The sequence below is a fragment of the Microcaecilia unicolor genome, chromosome 2 (assembly GCF_901765095.1).
Source record: "Microcaecilia unicolor chromosome 2, aMicUni1.1, whole genome shotgun sequence".
NCBI lineage: Eukaryota > Metazoa > Chordata > Amphibia > Gymnophiona > Siphonopidae > Microcaecilia > Microcaecilia unicolor.
The window spans coordinates 268,556,863-268,573,922 of NC_044032.1; positions in this window are offsets into that span (position 1 = coordinate 268,556,863).

Here is a 17,060-nt window from a genome sequence, read left to right on the forward strand (position 1 = left end):
TTCATGTTCATCTCACTTCCTCTCTCTTCCCTCCCCTCCATCCATGTTCAGCATTTCTTCTCTATTCCTTCCCCTCCATCCATGTGCATCTCCTTCTTCTGTCTTCCCTCCCCTCCATCCATGTCCAGAATTTCTTCTCTCTCTCCCCTCCATCCATGTGCATCTCCTTTCTGTCATACCCTTACCTCCCCTCCATCCATGTCCAACAATTCTCCTCTCTCCCTGCCCTCCCCTCCATCCACCCATGTCCAGCAACTCTCCTCTCCCCTCCATCCACCTATGTCCGGAAACTCTCCTCTCCCCTGCCCTCCATCCATCCATACCCAGCAATTCTCCTCTCCCCTGCCCCCTCTATCCATCCATACCCAGCAATACTCTTCTCTCCCCTGCCCCCCTCCATCAATCCATACCCAGTGATTCTCCTTTCTCCCCTGCCCTCCCCTCCCACTCCCATCCATATCCAGCAATTCTCCTTCGCCCCCATTCTCCCCTCCCATTCATATCCACCTGCCTGCCCTCTTCTCCCCCCAACATCCCCCTTTCTCTTCCTGCCACAATGCCACCCTGCGTGCCGTGGTTTAAATCTTTTTTTTACCTCCGTCGAAGCGGCCGCGTCATTGAAAGTCCTGCCCATCAAATCATCCCTTCATGAATTCGTTCCCTCAGAGTCCCGCCCTCGCAGAAAGAGGAAATGACGTCAAAAGGTGGGACTCTGAGGGAACGAACTCATGAAGGGAAGGCTTGATGGGCAGGGCTTTCAATGACGCGGCCGCTTCGATGGAGGTAAAAAAGATTTAAACCCCGGGGGATGTTGGGTGGGCGGGCCTAGAGGGAAAGTGGCTGGGCCTGTCCAGGCCCGCCTGTGGCTACGCCCCTGGGATGAGGATGATGACTCCTAAATTCCCTCGTTTTGTTTCTTATACCTTTTCAGCTGCTTTTCTTCTTCACAGATGAATTTTCTCTTTGAGATCATTATCATAATTGCTATAACTTCATTACAACACACCTCTCCAGTTGTTTTGGCAGAACCGGAGAACAACAGGAGAATGAACCCATGAGCCTGCACGCCTGAGTAATGTCACAGAAATTGTTGACCTTTGTTATTTAGCCAGTCAGCACATTCAGCAGAACTGCAGTCCCCCCCCTTTGTTATTTAGCCAGTCAGCACATTCAGCAGAACTGCAGTCCCCCCCCCCCCCCCCCCCCCCACTCCAGCTTCCATCTCATTCAGTAGTTAGCATGTGTGCTGAATTTAGCATGAGTTATGTTTTTGGCCTACAAAATTGCATGTCTATGACCTTGTCCCATGTATTAAATGTAATACATATAAAGCAGTAATATAACTGAAGCACCCTAACTGCCACACATTTAAGGATTAGTTTCTGTTTCTCAACAGAGTTCTCCATGTCTTCCAGGTGCTTTTCCTCTTTGTCCTCTCCCTTTTCAAATTTTGACTGCACTGTTCAAATGTTTGGAATCTTCAGCAGTGAATGGTTAAGACTGAAGGTTAATCCCCCAATTCTGTAAAAGCTGCCAAACATTGTTTGCATACATATGGGCGCATTGAACACACAATTAAATTGAATAACAAGCCAATTAGTGCCACTAATTAAATTGAATTGGACATTACACATGATTGGGAAAAGGAGGCATAGAAATGGGAGGGGCCTGGGTGGAACAGGGATGTTCCTAGCATTTACACGCATTGTTACAGAATCAGGGAGGATATGCGTCTACTTTAGGCACATCCATTTGCACCACATTTCAGTTGGTATAAATAGCCGTGCCTAAGGTTAGGTGTGACTCCCGGACATAAGTGTTAATCTGTGAACCGTGTCTAATTTTAAGCACGACTTATAGAACAGCGCTTTTTTCAGCACTGATTTTTTTGGTGTCATATATAGAATCTAGCCCCAAAGTGATTTGCTCAGGATTATAAAGACCTACAGTGGGAATCAAACCCAGTTACCTCAGGTTCTTACTGCACTAACCATTAGGTTACTCCAGCACTTTGTAAAGGGCTCCGCTTCCTCCGCTCTGGGTTGGCCGGCAGCCCGGTTAGGCTCACAGGTTTCCAGCAAAGAACCAGACTGCCATACGGATTTAGGACTAAAGTGCTTTATTCTCAATTCAGTTCCACTCTCAAAATTGAAATGCAGTTCACAAACAGGGTTCAGGCCGGGTTCCAAACTCCAGCCAACATTCAGTTCCTTAACAGTTCAGGCCCACTTCCTTTGCACTACCTTCCCCTCTCCCTCAGAAGGGCTCAGTCGAAGTTCAGTCTGCTGTTCTATACATCCCAATAATTCAACCCTTTCACAAACAGTCTCTTCAAAGGAAACCACTACCTAATGCCCCTGTCCTCTTCACAGCACCCCGGAGGACCCTGTACCAAACAGGGCTGGCAGCTTTCCTCCTACAGCACAACACCCCTGTGGCCTCTCACACTGCCTTCATGTGCTGGTCAGGGTTACATCTACATTCTCCCACTCCATGGCAGCTTACCCTTCCCTTCCAGGGAAGCTCCAGTGGCAGGCCCTTTCCATCCTTCACCTACTCATGGCAGCTTCTCTCTCAATCAGTTTCCTCTCCCTCCTGGTGGCTGGGAGCCACCCGGAAATCTCTCCCTTCTCTCACAGCTGGAGGGAATTATATACTGGCGATGCAGCTAAGGGACTGAGCTTCACCTCCCCTTCTCCCTCTAGTGGGGAAGGGAGTAACTGGCTCCCCTAGCACTGAGCCACTGCTCCCCCTGCTGGGGTTGGAAATCTATTCCACCCTTTTGGGGCCACCCTCCTCTCTCCTGCTTTCAATGGCTTCTGGGAACCGTAGTTCAGGGATTAGCTGCTTCTCTGTGGGGCCCTGAGTGCTAGCTTTGTCACAACTTCAGTAAGGTTTATTACTACTACTACTACTACTCAGTGCGTTTTTTTCTAGGGAAAAAGGTGAGAGTCCTCAAATGCCAGGCCACCCTTCAGGAATGGGGTGATCACTGAGAGACCCACCCCACAGTAGACAGGCCCCCTGCAACCAGTCACAGAATCTATGACAAGGCAGAATTAGTGTGTAGAGCCTGAGATCTTTCATTAAAACTTGGGAACCATGGTCAATTTTAGCAGACAATGGAAAAGGTGCCGGTACTCAGTACCCCCAAGTACTCCCTCAAAAAAAGCCCTGCTACTACTTATCATTTCTATAGCACTACTAGACGTACGCAGCGCTGTACACTAAACATGTAAGAGACAGTCCCTGCTCAACAGAGCTTACAATCTAATCAAGACAAACAGGACAAATAAGGGATAAGGGAATTACTTAAGGTGGGAATGATAAAACAGACATGGGTACTAGACAAGTGAATAGGAGTTAGGAGTTAAAAGCAGCCTCGAAAAGGTAGACTTTTAGCCTAGATTATTACTTTTTTGGTTTGAGCAAGATAAACCCATTTGGAGACACTGCCCCCAGGGAGTGCTGTAGGTACATTAAATTCTTGTCAGGCAACCCCAGCCCTTCACCCACTAAAGCAGTTCTCAAATAGGCAGCTCTTCTCCACTGTAAAGCTGCCTCCCTCAGAAAAGTAATTAGCGTCATCTTACCTATAACTTAGACAATTGTAAAGATAGGGCTCTTTGGAAGTATTTTAATAGATGTATTTTCTTATTTTGTTAAGATTATGTGATCATATTTTATCTGTACTGTGGTCTTAATTGTAAACCACTTTAGGATTTCAACAAAATTAATAGCAGGTCTCCTCAGTAATTTCTTGATTCCATATATACAAAATTACTTATTACAGTCAGATTTCAAATTACCGGTACCAACTCCTTAGCAAAGTGTAAGACATGAGAAACTGCTAGCATGCAACATCAACAGCTATCCAAACGTGGAAAAAAAGCCCCCGCTTGTTGCCAGTTACACATTCTTTATTCCTCATCCATCACAGATAACTGCCTAATGCTTGAAGGTACACTATTCACAGGACCCCTGGTCATGCACCTTTATTTGGTATACACTTTTTATATACTCTATCCCCTGGATTCTATAAATGGTGTGCAGAACTGCACGTTATCCTGAGATGTGCATGCAACTGAATTGGCCAACAAACCAATTAGCATCAGTAATTGGGTGCTAACAATCAATTACTGACATTAATTGGTGACATTTTGGATCTGCGTTCACATCTTGCTAAGTGCTATTCTTCAAAGATCTGTGTGCAAATCTTATAGGAGCCCTTTTACTAAGCTGTGGTGCACTTGCAGCAGGTACAAAGGCCCAAAAAGGCATTTCTCTTACTGTGTGGCCATGCGGGGGGAGCACTTACCGCCACCAAATGAGGTGGTGATAAGGGCTTCCACGCTAACCAACTGGTAACCGGGTAGTACATGGCACTGCCCACCGGGTAACCCCCTGTAGAAATATTTTTTGAATATTTCGGCTAGCGCTGGAAATGCCGCAATGCTGTGGGTGGAACTATTGCTGGCGTCCATGTTGGGCCGACGTTAGCTCCAGATTGGTGTGCAGTAAACCCACGGTGGGCACACAGCTCAAAAGGGGACATGGCCATGGGAGGGGACATTCAGTAAAGATGCATGCAGTATTACTGAATACCGGGGATCCGCGCCTAATTTATGTGCCACGGTTTACACCAGGTTTCAGTTGGTGTAAATCCTCATGTCCAAAGTTCAGTGCAGAAATTGCCTCTAAGCGCTATTTTATAAATGAAGCCTAACTCAGAACGTTGTTTATAGAATAGCACTCTGCATAGATTTTTTCGGCGCTGCTTTTTCAGCGCCATTTACTGAATCTAATCCTTTGCGACTCTCAACCCCTGTATTGTTGTTGTAATTCACACAGACCAGAAAGGATAAAAGCAACTTGGGATGTTCAGGCAGAAAGGTTTTACTTCTTTACGTTCTGCTTCTGTTTGTTTTGCGTTTCTGTTGTCCTGTGTCATTTTGTAAAAGAACACACTATTAGTAGCGAGTGCGTGCTAACTAGTAACAGTGTGCATTAACTTCCTAATTCATTAAACTTGGGTACACTGTTTTATGTATACCCTTGGATTCTATATATCGCGTCTAGTGTTCTGTGCCAAAATCCAAGCGTGTTCTGTAACAATGCGCGTAAACTTAATTGGCTTAACAAGCTAATCAGCGTTATCAGTACTTAACAAGCAATAATGAGCACTAATTGCAATAATTAGAATTTACGTGTATACCTTGCTAAGCGTATTCTGTAACACACTGCGCCTAAATTCTAATGCGCACAGGCAAAAAGGGGCTATAGGTGGGGAAATGGTGTTTCATGGGCGTTCCAAAATTTACATGCATTGTTACAGAATATGGCCCACCACGCCTAAATCTACACGTCAGGATTTACGCCATGTTTTCATTGGTGTAAATGGATGCATCTAGTATTAGGTGCTGGGATATCAATTAAATGTATTCTATATACCGCGCTTAAATATAGGTGCTCCTTATAGAATACGCTTAGGGGAAATGTTTTCCACATGGATTTTCTAAGCGCCATATATAGAATTCCCTGCATAGCGAACAAAGTTGAACGTGCAAATTTTAGAAGTGTCAGTTATGCATATAATTTAATTGGCGGCTAATTGAGGTTAAATTAGCTATAATCAGTGTTAATTGGTCTTAATTGGCAATAATTAGCAGTTATGCATGCAACAGCTCTTAGTATTCTGTAAATTATGAGTGCAAAATCCATAGCATGCAACTACAAGGGGGCGTGGCCTGGAAGGGACATGGATGGGTCAAGGCGTGCCAAGCACATGCACATGTTCTAGAACAGTGTTTAAAGAAAAAAGAAGGGGTTCACAGTGTTTCCCAAGTCCAGTCCAGGAGAACCTCTTTCCAGTCAGGTTTTTCAGGATATCCACAATGAATATGCATGAACTACATTTGCATACACTGCTTCCATTATATGCAAATCTCTTTCATGCATATTCATTGTGAATATCCTGAAAACCTGACTGGCAAGAGGTACTCCAGGACTGGACTTGGGAAACACTGGCCCAGAATACTAGCATGTATCTGCCTAACTGCCTAAGAGCCAGATGCACAAGAGTCCTGTTAAGAATTCTTCTGCATTTCCAAATCGGTAAAAATTTACTGATTTAGAAACTCAGAGGGATTCACAAAAGAATCGCATGCAAATGAGCTGCTCGTTGCTTTTGTGACCCAGCTCATTTGCATGCGATATCAGGGAAGCCAATCGGCAAGCTGAGCATGTGCAGAACAGTCAATCGCTATGAGTGACTGCTCTGCGCGTGCTACAGATGGCTCTCATACACGCAGACAAGCTGCGTGTATGATAGCAGTAGATGTAGCCCTTTTTTTTGGCAAGCATAAAAGTGCATTTTTGGGGGGGGGGGATGGGCAGACCTGTGTTGGGGCTCCCTGCCTCCCCGCTGCTGGGAATATGCTTGCTGCTGCTCTGGCTCTGGGCTCTGAGGAATCAGCATCAGGGCATGGTTCCACCCCCAGCTGTTCCTGCTGCTTCCTTCTATTGACTGGCTGACACCCTGGAACGCCCATCTCCCTGAACATGGACTGTCATTGGCTGGCTGCTGTCTCAACTCCTCCTCCCTGCAGGGCTTCCCTGATGACATCACTCTAGAGCTGTGAGCTGATTGGATCCGAACTTTCTGGTGTCCCCCTCCAGTAGTGAATGTGCGGGACATCCAAGGCTGACATTGTCCAATTGGTTTAGCCCCTCTCTCTGTTGTGATTCTAAGCATGGGGGGATGCTGTTTCCCAGCAGAGGTTGTTTGACCCTTGTCTTCATTGCATTTTTGGTAAGTTACCATTACTTTTATGCTTTACATTTACTTCCCCCCCCCCCCCCCCCCCCCCCTATTTCTTGCCAGTAAAATGTCATTTGAGAAAAAGAATCATGGCACGGCTTTCATACACAGCTTTCATACACTCAAAGAAACTGCGTGTAAGCCACTGTACTTTTTTTTTTGTGCTCCATCTTCCCTGCCTTGTTTCTCCCCTTCTTCTACTTGCGATAATGAAGAACCGTCAGGTCCAGACCTCCTATTAAAATTTCCATGGTAAAGGTAGGGACTGCTTTGGGGAATGGGGTCAGAAACAGTAGTGCATATCACTGAATGCACATTATAATAGTAATTAGCTCATTATAATAGCTTTGCATTCCGTTTTCGTTAGCTGCTACCGTGACTGGAAAATGGCTTGGAGAACCCTTTTGTGCATGTCCCGGTTTACTACTTGTGCACTAAACCAGCTAGAACTAGTTTAAAAACCACGTTGCTGGCTCGTTAAGTTTAGTGCCCTAAGTGAGGCATGCACATTTATACCATCCACCAAGCTAGCATAAGTGCTCGTGCCTAAAGTTAGGTATGCTACTATTTTATAACAGCAAATGATATAACATTTGCATCCTAGTGTCTTTTAGGTGATCTACAATAAGTTACAATTATCTAAAAGAGGCTGCCCAACATTAGCCGACCAAAGGGCATCTTGTGAAAGCCTATGCTCTAAAGGACCATAAGCGCCTATGTTCCTTTAGAGCAGTGGTTCCCAAACCTGGTCCTGGAGGCACCCTAGCCAGTCAGGTTTGTAGGATACCCATAATGAATATTCATGAGAGAGATCTGCATGCAGTAGAGGTAGTGCATGCCCAACTCTCTCATGAGCATTCATTGTGGGTATCCTGAAAACCTGACTGGCTGGGGTGCCTCCAGGTTTGGGATTTGATTGCCTCAGGCTGGCAGGTCTCTTATAGTTTGAGTACTTGAATATTCACTGCTTCAACAGCCTCGGATCACAGATTGCTTATATACTAATTGCACTTGAATGTACCCAGTGAAATGAGTTTCTGATACTCAAACTGCACTTAGAGGTACACCGCTTCAATAGTTTGCGGGCTTGCAGGCACACCTTTCAATTGCCTTCACCTGGAGGTACACCGCTTTAATAGCCCATGGTCATGCAGGCACACCACATCAATAGCCGGCAGCCTTGCAGGTTTTCCCCATAGACTAACTACTTCCTGTACACTATATCAATGGCCTCGGTCATTGCAGGTTTCCTGTATACCACTCGCACCTGGTCTGTGCATTGCTTCCATATCCTTTGGCCTTCCAATTCTTTTATTGTATGCAGCTGAACATACAGCATCAGTAGCCTTCAGGCTTGCGGGTTGCATATATACCATCTGTCACCGACTGTAGACAGTGTTCCAGAGACTTTGGACTTGTAGGTTCATCATATATGACATACACTTGATGGTACCCTGCTCGTAGTCCTAGGCAGGAATTGTTTATTATATACTACCTGTACTGGATTGTACACTGCTTGACTACCTTTCAGGCTTGCGGCTTCCTATGCCACTGGCACCTTAATATATGCTGCCTTCAATAGCCTGTGGGCTGGCAGATTCTTATATACTAGCTTCAATGGGATGTCTGCTACTTCTATAGCATTGGGCTTGCTGGTCTTCTTGTACGCCACTTGCACTAGACCGGTACACGACTTCAATAGCCTTCAGTCTTGCAGGTTGATTCAACATCAACTGATCCTGAATGTACACTACATCATGGTCATTATCTTCATCAGAAGTGGCGCCACATAATTTATCATCACCATCTTTACCTTCATATTCAATATCATCTTCATATTGTCCAATCACACCAAAGGAGTACCAAATTAGAATCCTATGTCTGTTGTTTTTAAGTTTCGTTCATGCTATGTCATTCAAATGTCTTCAGGAACTGAGGCGAGAACACTACACACTTGATTATCTATATCATGCTAGTTCTGCGGGGTCTGCCTAGATTAGGGCATACTTGATAGAATTGGCCCCAGTTTCTATGCAAAATTATAGAATACGCTGGACAACCCAAGGGTCAGCCTGTTAACTGCTTGGCTGATTGGGGGGAGGGGTAGTATGCACATATGTACAAGTATAACTCTGATATAGCGGGGTAAGCGGGGTTGTTGCTAGAGGTGAGAGTTAGAGTTCCTAACGACGCTTTACACGCAGCTTCCCAGTACACTCCTTAGCTTCAGTTATTGCAAGTACATGAGTTGGGGACATACTATAGGGGATCTGTCCCTTTGAAAGTACTTGATTAAGGATATAGACAGCAAAGCTGACCCTTCAGTGGGGGTTACAGCTTGTTCAGGAGTTAAGGCATGGCTGCAGCTAGGAGTAGGGGGATGGGGAGACCGTGACAAGCGAGGTGTCGCTGTATTGGTCTATGGCAGTAGGTCCTAGTGAAACTGCGCACACAGCAGTATGTTTTAAACCAATTTTAAGCTGCAACAGTGGTCAAGTGTGAGTCACATACTAGAAGTGGCATGGGTGATGTCATCATCAAGGGCAGTCCCTCTCTTCTACAGAAGGGGACCAGTGCCAGCGCAACATAAAGTTGACGATGCTTACCTCAGACTTTTATGGGATGTGGAGGCTGAAGGCATCAAGAGTTGATGGTGCCTACCTCAGACTTTTATGGTATGGGGAGGCTGAAGGCATCAAATAAGAGAGTCAAGGCCTAAAAAGGGATTGGATTTAACGGCAACCCCTCATCAAGGATGTGATGGTTGCACCTAGGCATGTCAATGGTATATGCCTCAGGCAGAGCAGGAAATGTGCCTCCTGAGTAAGGTGGAACTCGGTGGAGCTGTGTGACTCAGAAGGTTAGGCACCCTGCCAAAAAATGCTACAGACAGATCTATACATATAAGTTATTGCTAGATATTGTTAATTGTATGCATGTATATATTTGCACGAAACTACGTATGTAATCAATAGAATGCTGCGGCCATAATAAATTCCAGTCTTCTTCTTGGATAACTTGTCATATGGGTTTATAAAATGTATGCAGTTGTTGTGGGGGGGGGGGGGGGGGCAAAGAAGGAGAAAAGTGCTGCATGGGGGTAAGGAAGGAGAGAGGTGCTACATCGGGGGCAAGGATTGAGAAAGCTGCAGCTTTGGGGGAGCATTGAGGGAGACATGTACTGCATAGAGGGGGGCAAGGAGGGAGAGAAGTGCTGCACGAGGGACAGAGGTAAAAAAGGTTTGAACAGATTCCTGGAGGAAAAATCCATAGTCTGCTATTGAGGCAACTGCTTGCCCTGGGATTTGTAATGTGGAGTGTCGCCACGATTTGGGTTTCTGCTAGGTACTCATTACCTGGCTTGGCCAGTGTTTGGAAAACAGGATACTGGGCTAGATGGACCTCTGGTCTGACCCAGTATGGCTATTCTTATGTTCTTATCAAAGGAGAGTGCTAAGGTGCTGCCTACCCTGTTTGTGAAACTTTTAAGGAAATTACAGCTACTCCAGAACACAGCAGCCAGATTAATTTTTAAGTTGAATACATCTGAAAGAGTTTCTCCACTCCTTAAAAAATTACACTAGTTTCTGATCTCCTTTCTTACAAAGTTCAAAATTGCTAGTATGTTTTTTAAATATTTGATGGGTCAAAACTCAGCAAGCCTATTTAGACATTGGGGGTCTTTTACTAAAGCTTAGCTCGAGTTATCTGCAGCAGGGCCCATTTTATTCCTATGGGTCTTGCTGCAGATAACTCGAGCTAAGCTTTAGTACAAGACCCCCATTGTCTTTTGCTTTCCTTGGGTAGGAATTCTTGTACAGTTCACTCTTACACTTTAATGTTTCAAAGTGCTAGAGGCATGTGCTTGAAAAGTTATTTGACCAGTTCTTTTAAATATTATAGAAAGTACTTGAAGGCTTTTATGAACTCAGATATTGATTCTGATTGATATTGTAATGTTCTTTTGTTGTGTGTGCGTGTGTTTTGCTATGTACTTCTATCTGAATGTGATGTTTTCTTCTCTTGTAATCTACAATGAATGCAAGGGAGATATGGTGGAATGTAAGTTTTGAATGGAATGGAATATTCTGTGTGATCACAGCTCTTAAAAGATCTGACCTGCAAATGCCGTTAGAGTCCTCATCGTCACAGTGGTGGTAGCTGGACCTGATCCTGCAGCTGGTGATACAACTCAGAAATGGATCACAGAGATAGTGCTGAGCAGAATCCCTTCCATGGCCTTATATGTGATCTCTTATCAGTCATGACCTTCAAGGCCTGATAACTCTCTCGATAAATATTGGATTAAGTCAGCCTCAGATATCCTGATAGAGGGTGGAATTCCCCTTGTCATCATATTAATCATATCAGTGAATCAGTGGCGTTCCTAGGCTGGCTGACACCCGGGGCGGATCGCTGATGCGCCCCCCGGGTGCAGCGCGACCTCCCCCTGGTGAAATTACACCCCCCTGGGTGCAGTGCGACCCCCCCCAGCGAAATTACACCCCCCCCGGGTGCAGCACGATCCCCCCCGGGTGCATTTTTACCTGCTGGGGGGGGGGGGGGCCGCACGCCTGTCGGCTTCGAGTCTGCTCGTTCCCTGTTGCTCCCTCTGCCCCGGAACAGGAAGTAACCTGTTCCGCGCAGAGGGAGCAGCAGGGAGGGAACAAGCGGACTCGGCCAACAGGCATGCGGCACCCCCCCAGTGGCGTGCACCCGGGGCGGACCGCCCCCACCACCCCCCCCCTTGGTATGTCACTGCAGTGAATACCTTGCATACTCTGCATACTCAGAGTCTGGTTCAGGATCACAGTTTTCATGCTTGGCTGATGACAGCAGTGAATGTCTTTGTCCTCTATCTATGGCTCAGGTGTGGTCGCATTAATATGCATTTGTTAACCACCGTGATCTGATCAAGCCAGGCGGTATATAAAATTTTTATAATAAACAATTTTATTTGTGGTATATGAAATACATTTGATCTGTGAACTGTGCATTCTTTATTCATGCTTCCTAATAGTTCTGTAACTCTCTGGCACCTGTTTTGTTACCCTTCACTTTTTCTCCTGCTGCTAGGGCACACATCAGCCTATTAAAAGGTCCACTGCTGACCTGAAAGTGCTATCCAAATATGCCCCGCTAATCGGACAACTAGCCAGATAAAGTTAGGATAACCTTTTTGCTTACTCCCTTTATTTATTTATTTATTAGGATTTATTTACCGCCTTTTTGAAGGAATTCACTCAAGGCGTTGTACAGTAAGAATAGATCAAACATGAGCAGGAGGCAATTAGAGCAGTAAAAATATTCGAACAACAATACAAAGTATGGCATGGTATACTACTTGCAATGACAACACAATATGTACTAGAACATTATAATTGGTAGTGAAGGGTAAGGCAACGTTGTAACATATAGAGGAGTAAGAAAGTAGGAAGAATTAGAAAGTAAGGTGATTGATTTGAAGAAAGTTGCACGTGAGGACCACCTAAATAGCAGTCCTATCTGTAGCCACTATAAACTCAACCAGCAAGCACTGAATATTGACACAGCCGGTTAAGTTAGAGCCAGCCAAAATAAAAAAAAAAACAGCTCTTCAATGCCAGTCACCGGATATGGCACAACATTGAATATTCGGAGTCAGCATCAATCACAGCATTTAAGCAGACTGCCTCCTGCGGGCTGAATATTGGCCTCTTGTTATATAAAATGTATTTTCCTACAAGTTAACTTCAGTTACTCAAAGATGTTTTTATTCTTTTATTCCCTGCTGTATTTATGATAGCTCTTGCTGAGAGAGAATGGATATTTGCTGATTATGATGCAGCAAAGACATTTTTGATTACAAATTAGTGAAGATTAAAGGAAATGGGGTAGACAGAGATACTGGTTCTATGACGTTTTCTAATGAACCACTATTGGTCAAGATAATTATTTTATTTTTATGATTATGGATGCCATTTTTAAACAAGGTTAACATCCATTTTTCCTTTGCTTTCTTTCTAGGTCTTATTTCTATCCACAGATATTATTCATATACATTGTATTGAATAGGTGTGTTTTGGTTCTCTCTTGAACTAGGAGTTGGGTCCCATTTGCGTTTTACATCTGCATTTTCTTATGTTGTTACTATGAATTGGTTTGTACTGTTCAATAAGGGTTCAGTTCTCCCATTTAGGGGGCAATTCTAAAACATTTATGCACCAACTAAAGACTAGATTCAGTAAATGGAGCCCACATTTGGACGCCAAGAAAAACATCAGCACCCAATGCTATTCTATTCCATTCTGTTCCAGGTCTTACATTCCATTTTTAGCTTGTAGGATGCAAGGTGGATTACAAAGCAAGAATCCTCAACAAAAGAGGGGAATTACAAACAGTAACACACAACAAATATATCTAATATACCTATTGTCTATCTAATATGCCTTTTGCCTAGTTTTTAATGGCTTGTGAAAAACATAGTAAGATATAATTTGTCTAATATGATGAGGACTATAATTGCAGACTTTCACACCTTGATGTGAGAAAGATTGCTCCCATATGAATTTTAATTGTATGTTTGTTTGTTTTTTTACAGAAGGGTAACCTACATTCAGCTTCTGAAGATTTCTCTAATGACATTAATTAGCAGAAAAATTTAGTAAGTGCTGAAGGTCTTCAGAATTTTGACCATGAAAACACTTACCCCCCTGTTTACCAAGCCGCTCTAGCAGCTGCTGAATGGCAATGCCGACACAGCTCATTCAAAGTGAATGGGCTGTGTCAGCATTAGTGCACGGCGCTGCTTAGTAAACAGAAAGATTAAAGACTAAGCAAGCTATTTTAAAGTCCATAGGTGACTTTATTGGAAGCCAATGAAGACTATTCAGAAATGGAGTGGCTCTTTCAAATTTTCCTAATTTAAAAAACAAGCTATTCTGTAAAAGTTGCAATTTTTTTTGTAGCTTAACAGGAAAAGTATTATACAGAGAGCTACAATAGTCTAACTGGAGGAGTAGAATAGACTGAGAATTTGAGCACTTAGGGCTTCTTTTACAAAGTCATACTAGCAATTCCCATGTGTCTAATGAGAGGAAGCCCATAGGAATTGATTGGGCTTCCTCTCATTTGCCAAGTAGGAATCGCTAGTGCAGGCTTTGTAAAAGAAGCCCTTAATGAAGAGTGAGTAGCTCTTAGTCGATGCAGTTTGAAAAAGAATTTTCTAGTTAGTTCATTTATCTGAAATTCAAAGGTCAATCTAGAGCAGCGGTTCTCAACTGGTATGTCACCAGGAGGTATGTCATGTGGGGTAGGCACACAGGCACAGCAGCAGCTCCAGTGGTGTGCACTGTTATTTTTCTTCATTTAAAGTTGCAGCATCTGTCTCAACTCTTCCCCCCCTCCCGTGAGTCCAATGTCTCTTTCTCACAGACCCACCCCGCAAGTCTAGTACTTCTGCCTCATCCTCCCTTAGTCCCCTCCCCCTTCAAACGTAATTGCTAACACAATACCTGGTCTGACCTAGAGCCTTTTCTCTGCCATATCCTACCTCCTCCCCATAAACAGGAAGTTTGCATCATTGCAGTGGGATGCAGCAGAGAAAAGGCTCCAAAACAGGCCAGGCATAGTGTTAGAACTGCTGCTACTGGACAAGTAATTAGGTTTGAAGGGGGTGGGGACTGAGGGAGGCAGAAGTAGAAGACTCGCAGGGAGAGGAGAATTGGGGAAGAGGTTCTTGACTGCAGTGGGGAGGGGGCTGAGGGAGAGGTGCTAGACTGGCAGGCAGGTGGTGGTGGGGGGCGGCTGAAGGAGAGGTGATGGACTGGCAGGGGTGGGTTGAGGGAAATGTGTGGAACCGACAGGGGAGGTGCTGAGGGAGATGATCTGGACTAGCAGAGGGGCTGAGGGAGAGGTGCTGGACTGGCAGGGTGCAGAAGGAGAGTTGCTGGGCTGGCTGGGGGGGGGGGGGGGAGCTGAGGAAGAGATGCTGGATCTGCAGGGGCAAGGGGACAGAAGAGATGAAAGACTACAGGTGAGGGAACCAGGAAGAGCAGGGGGAGATGCCAGACTATGGGGAGGAGGCTGGGGGAGGGGTAGATTCCAGACCTTGGGCAGTGAGGGAGAGAGAGAAGATAGAGAGAGACATATGTTGGACCCACGGGAAATGCAGCTATACAAACCCCAATGCCATGCTGTTTCCCAGGTTATATAGGCAGTAAACCACGCTTAACAGTCTTTCACTTCTAGTATGCAGTTTTCTGCCTACACAACCAGGAAGGAGCACAGGATCAAGGTTTGTGTAGCCACCTCTCCTGCCAACAGGCTGGGTTTCCTGTAGCTGCTTTCCCTTTTAAACTGTTGTCTTGATGAATATTACGTAGAAACACAGAAAAATGTAGGCAGATAAAAACCATATGGCCTATTTATTCTGCCTATCCATGCCATCTACTCTCCCTATCACTCCCTTAGAGATCCTATGTACTTGCCCCAACTTCTCTTGAATTCAGATACTGTTTTCATCTCCACCAGTTCTATTGGGAGGCCATTCCACAAATTCACCACCCTTGTCGTGAAGAAGTATTTCCTCAGGTTTACTTCAAGTAAGCCTAACGTCAGTTAACGGAGACTGTATACTGTATGTATAATAATAAACAGTACTGTACATATGTTTATCGGATGTCAAGCTTCTTTGGGTCACAACGGTTAAGTGCACACTCCGGTTAACTGCATGCATTTCTTTGGTCCCAGACCCTTGCACTTATGCAGATTGCACTGTATTGGACTTCCAATGAGATATAACAATTTTTATCATGATTGCCAACATGATGTCAAACAATTTCTTATGATCCATTGACACCTTTTCAGGTAGAGCCAATGACCTCAACATAGTCCCAGGATACATGACAGACCTCATAGATCTACCAACTAGAAACAGATCCAGATCAGTGCGATCATACCTAAACCTACATTATCCCAACTGCAAAGGGCTAAAATACAAAACAACATTTGCATCTAGCTTCTCTTACATGAGCGCACAACTATGGAATGGACTCCTGCATGCTGTGAGAACAATATATGACCACCTAAACTTCAGGAAATCATTTAAAACTCACCTCTTCAAAAAAGCCTATTCCTCCGATCCAACATAACTCCCCACACCCAGCAACACAACATAATCAGCTGAACTATCCACATCAAGAAGTCTTGAATCACAGCAAACCAAAAATTATATTCCCTATGGGGAAGGTTTTGATGCCATGTGTTCCCAATGAAGCAGCTCCCCCACTTTCATGAGGCACAAAAGACTGGTTATTGTTATAAAAACATTTCATACTGTTGACTGTTTGCCTATCATGAAAGGGAACTCTGGTGAAGACATATTGCCTCTGGGGAAAAAAAATCTGTCATGCTCATTGGATCAGAAATCTTTCAGTCTTTGTAGTTTGTGATATTAGGTTAAAAGTGACTGTTAAAAAAAAATAGTATGTAATCCTCCTTGCAAATCAATAGCTACAATTTCCCCTACAGGCAGCCATAGGGGACATTTAATTCTTGTGGTAATGGCAGTGGTTGGCCCTATCTTAACCATGGTGACACACTAGAAAAATACTAAGGGGCTGATTGCTTCGAAGATTTCTAAGGCTATTTTACACACATATGTAATTATGCATCTCAATAATTCAAATAGTTTAAATTCAGTCTAAATATTTTTCTGTCGTTTATGTAGCAGGCCATAACATAAGGAAATAGAATAAGCTGTGCTTTGAAGACAGGGTATAGAGATGATTGAAGGCAGAAGGGAATGAGGAAATTGCTAAGGGAAATGTCATATCTTCTGGTAATTTATGCAGTGTTACAAAATTATGTCAAGAAAGGAACAGCATTTCTAAGTAAGTGAAGCACACAATCGTATGTATAATGAATTGTTTGAAAAGCTGTCCCCTATTATTGCATATATTTGTCTTTCATGACAATCAGTTTAAAACAGAACAGCAATATTTTGAAGCAAATGAGATGCTTTTTTCCCCCACAATCTTTCTATATTTCTTTCTTTAAAGAGGAAGAACTCGAAGGTCCCTTTTACTAAGATGTGGTAGGGCTATTGCGTGGTTAGCACTCACCAAATCAACCATGATAGCATGGGTGCCCAGCAGTAATTCCAAAGTTGGTGAGCACTGTTTCCTGTGGTAGAAACTTTCTATTTTCTACTGCTGGGGTGTTCCCCGCAGTAATCGGCAGTGTGGCCAGATTGTCATGT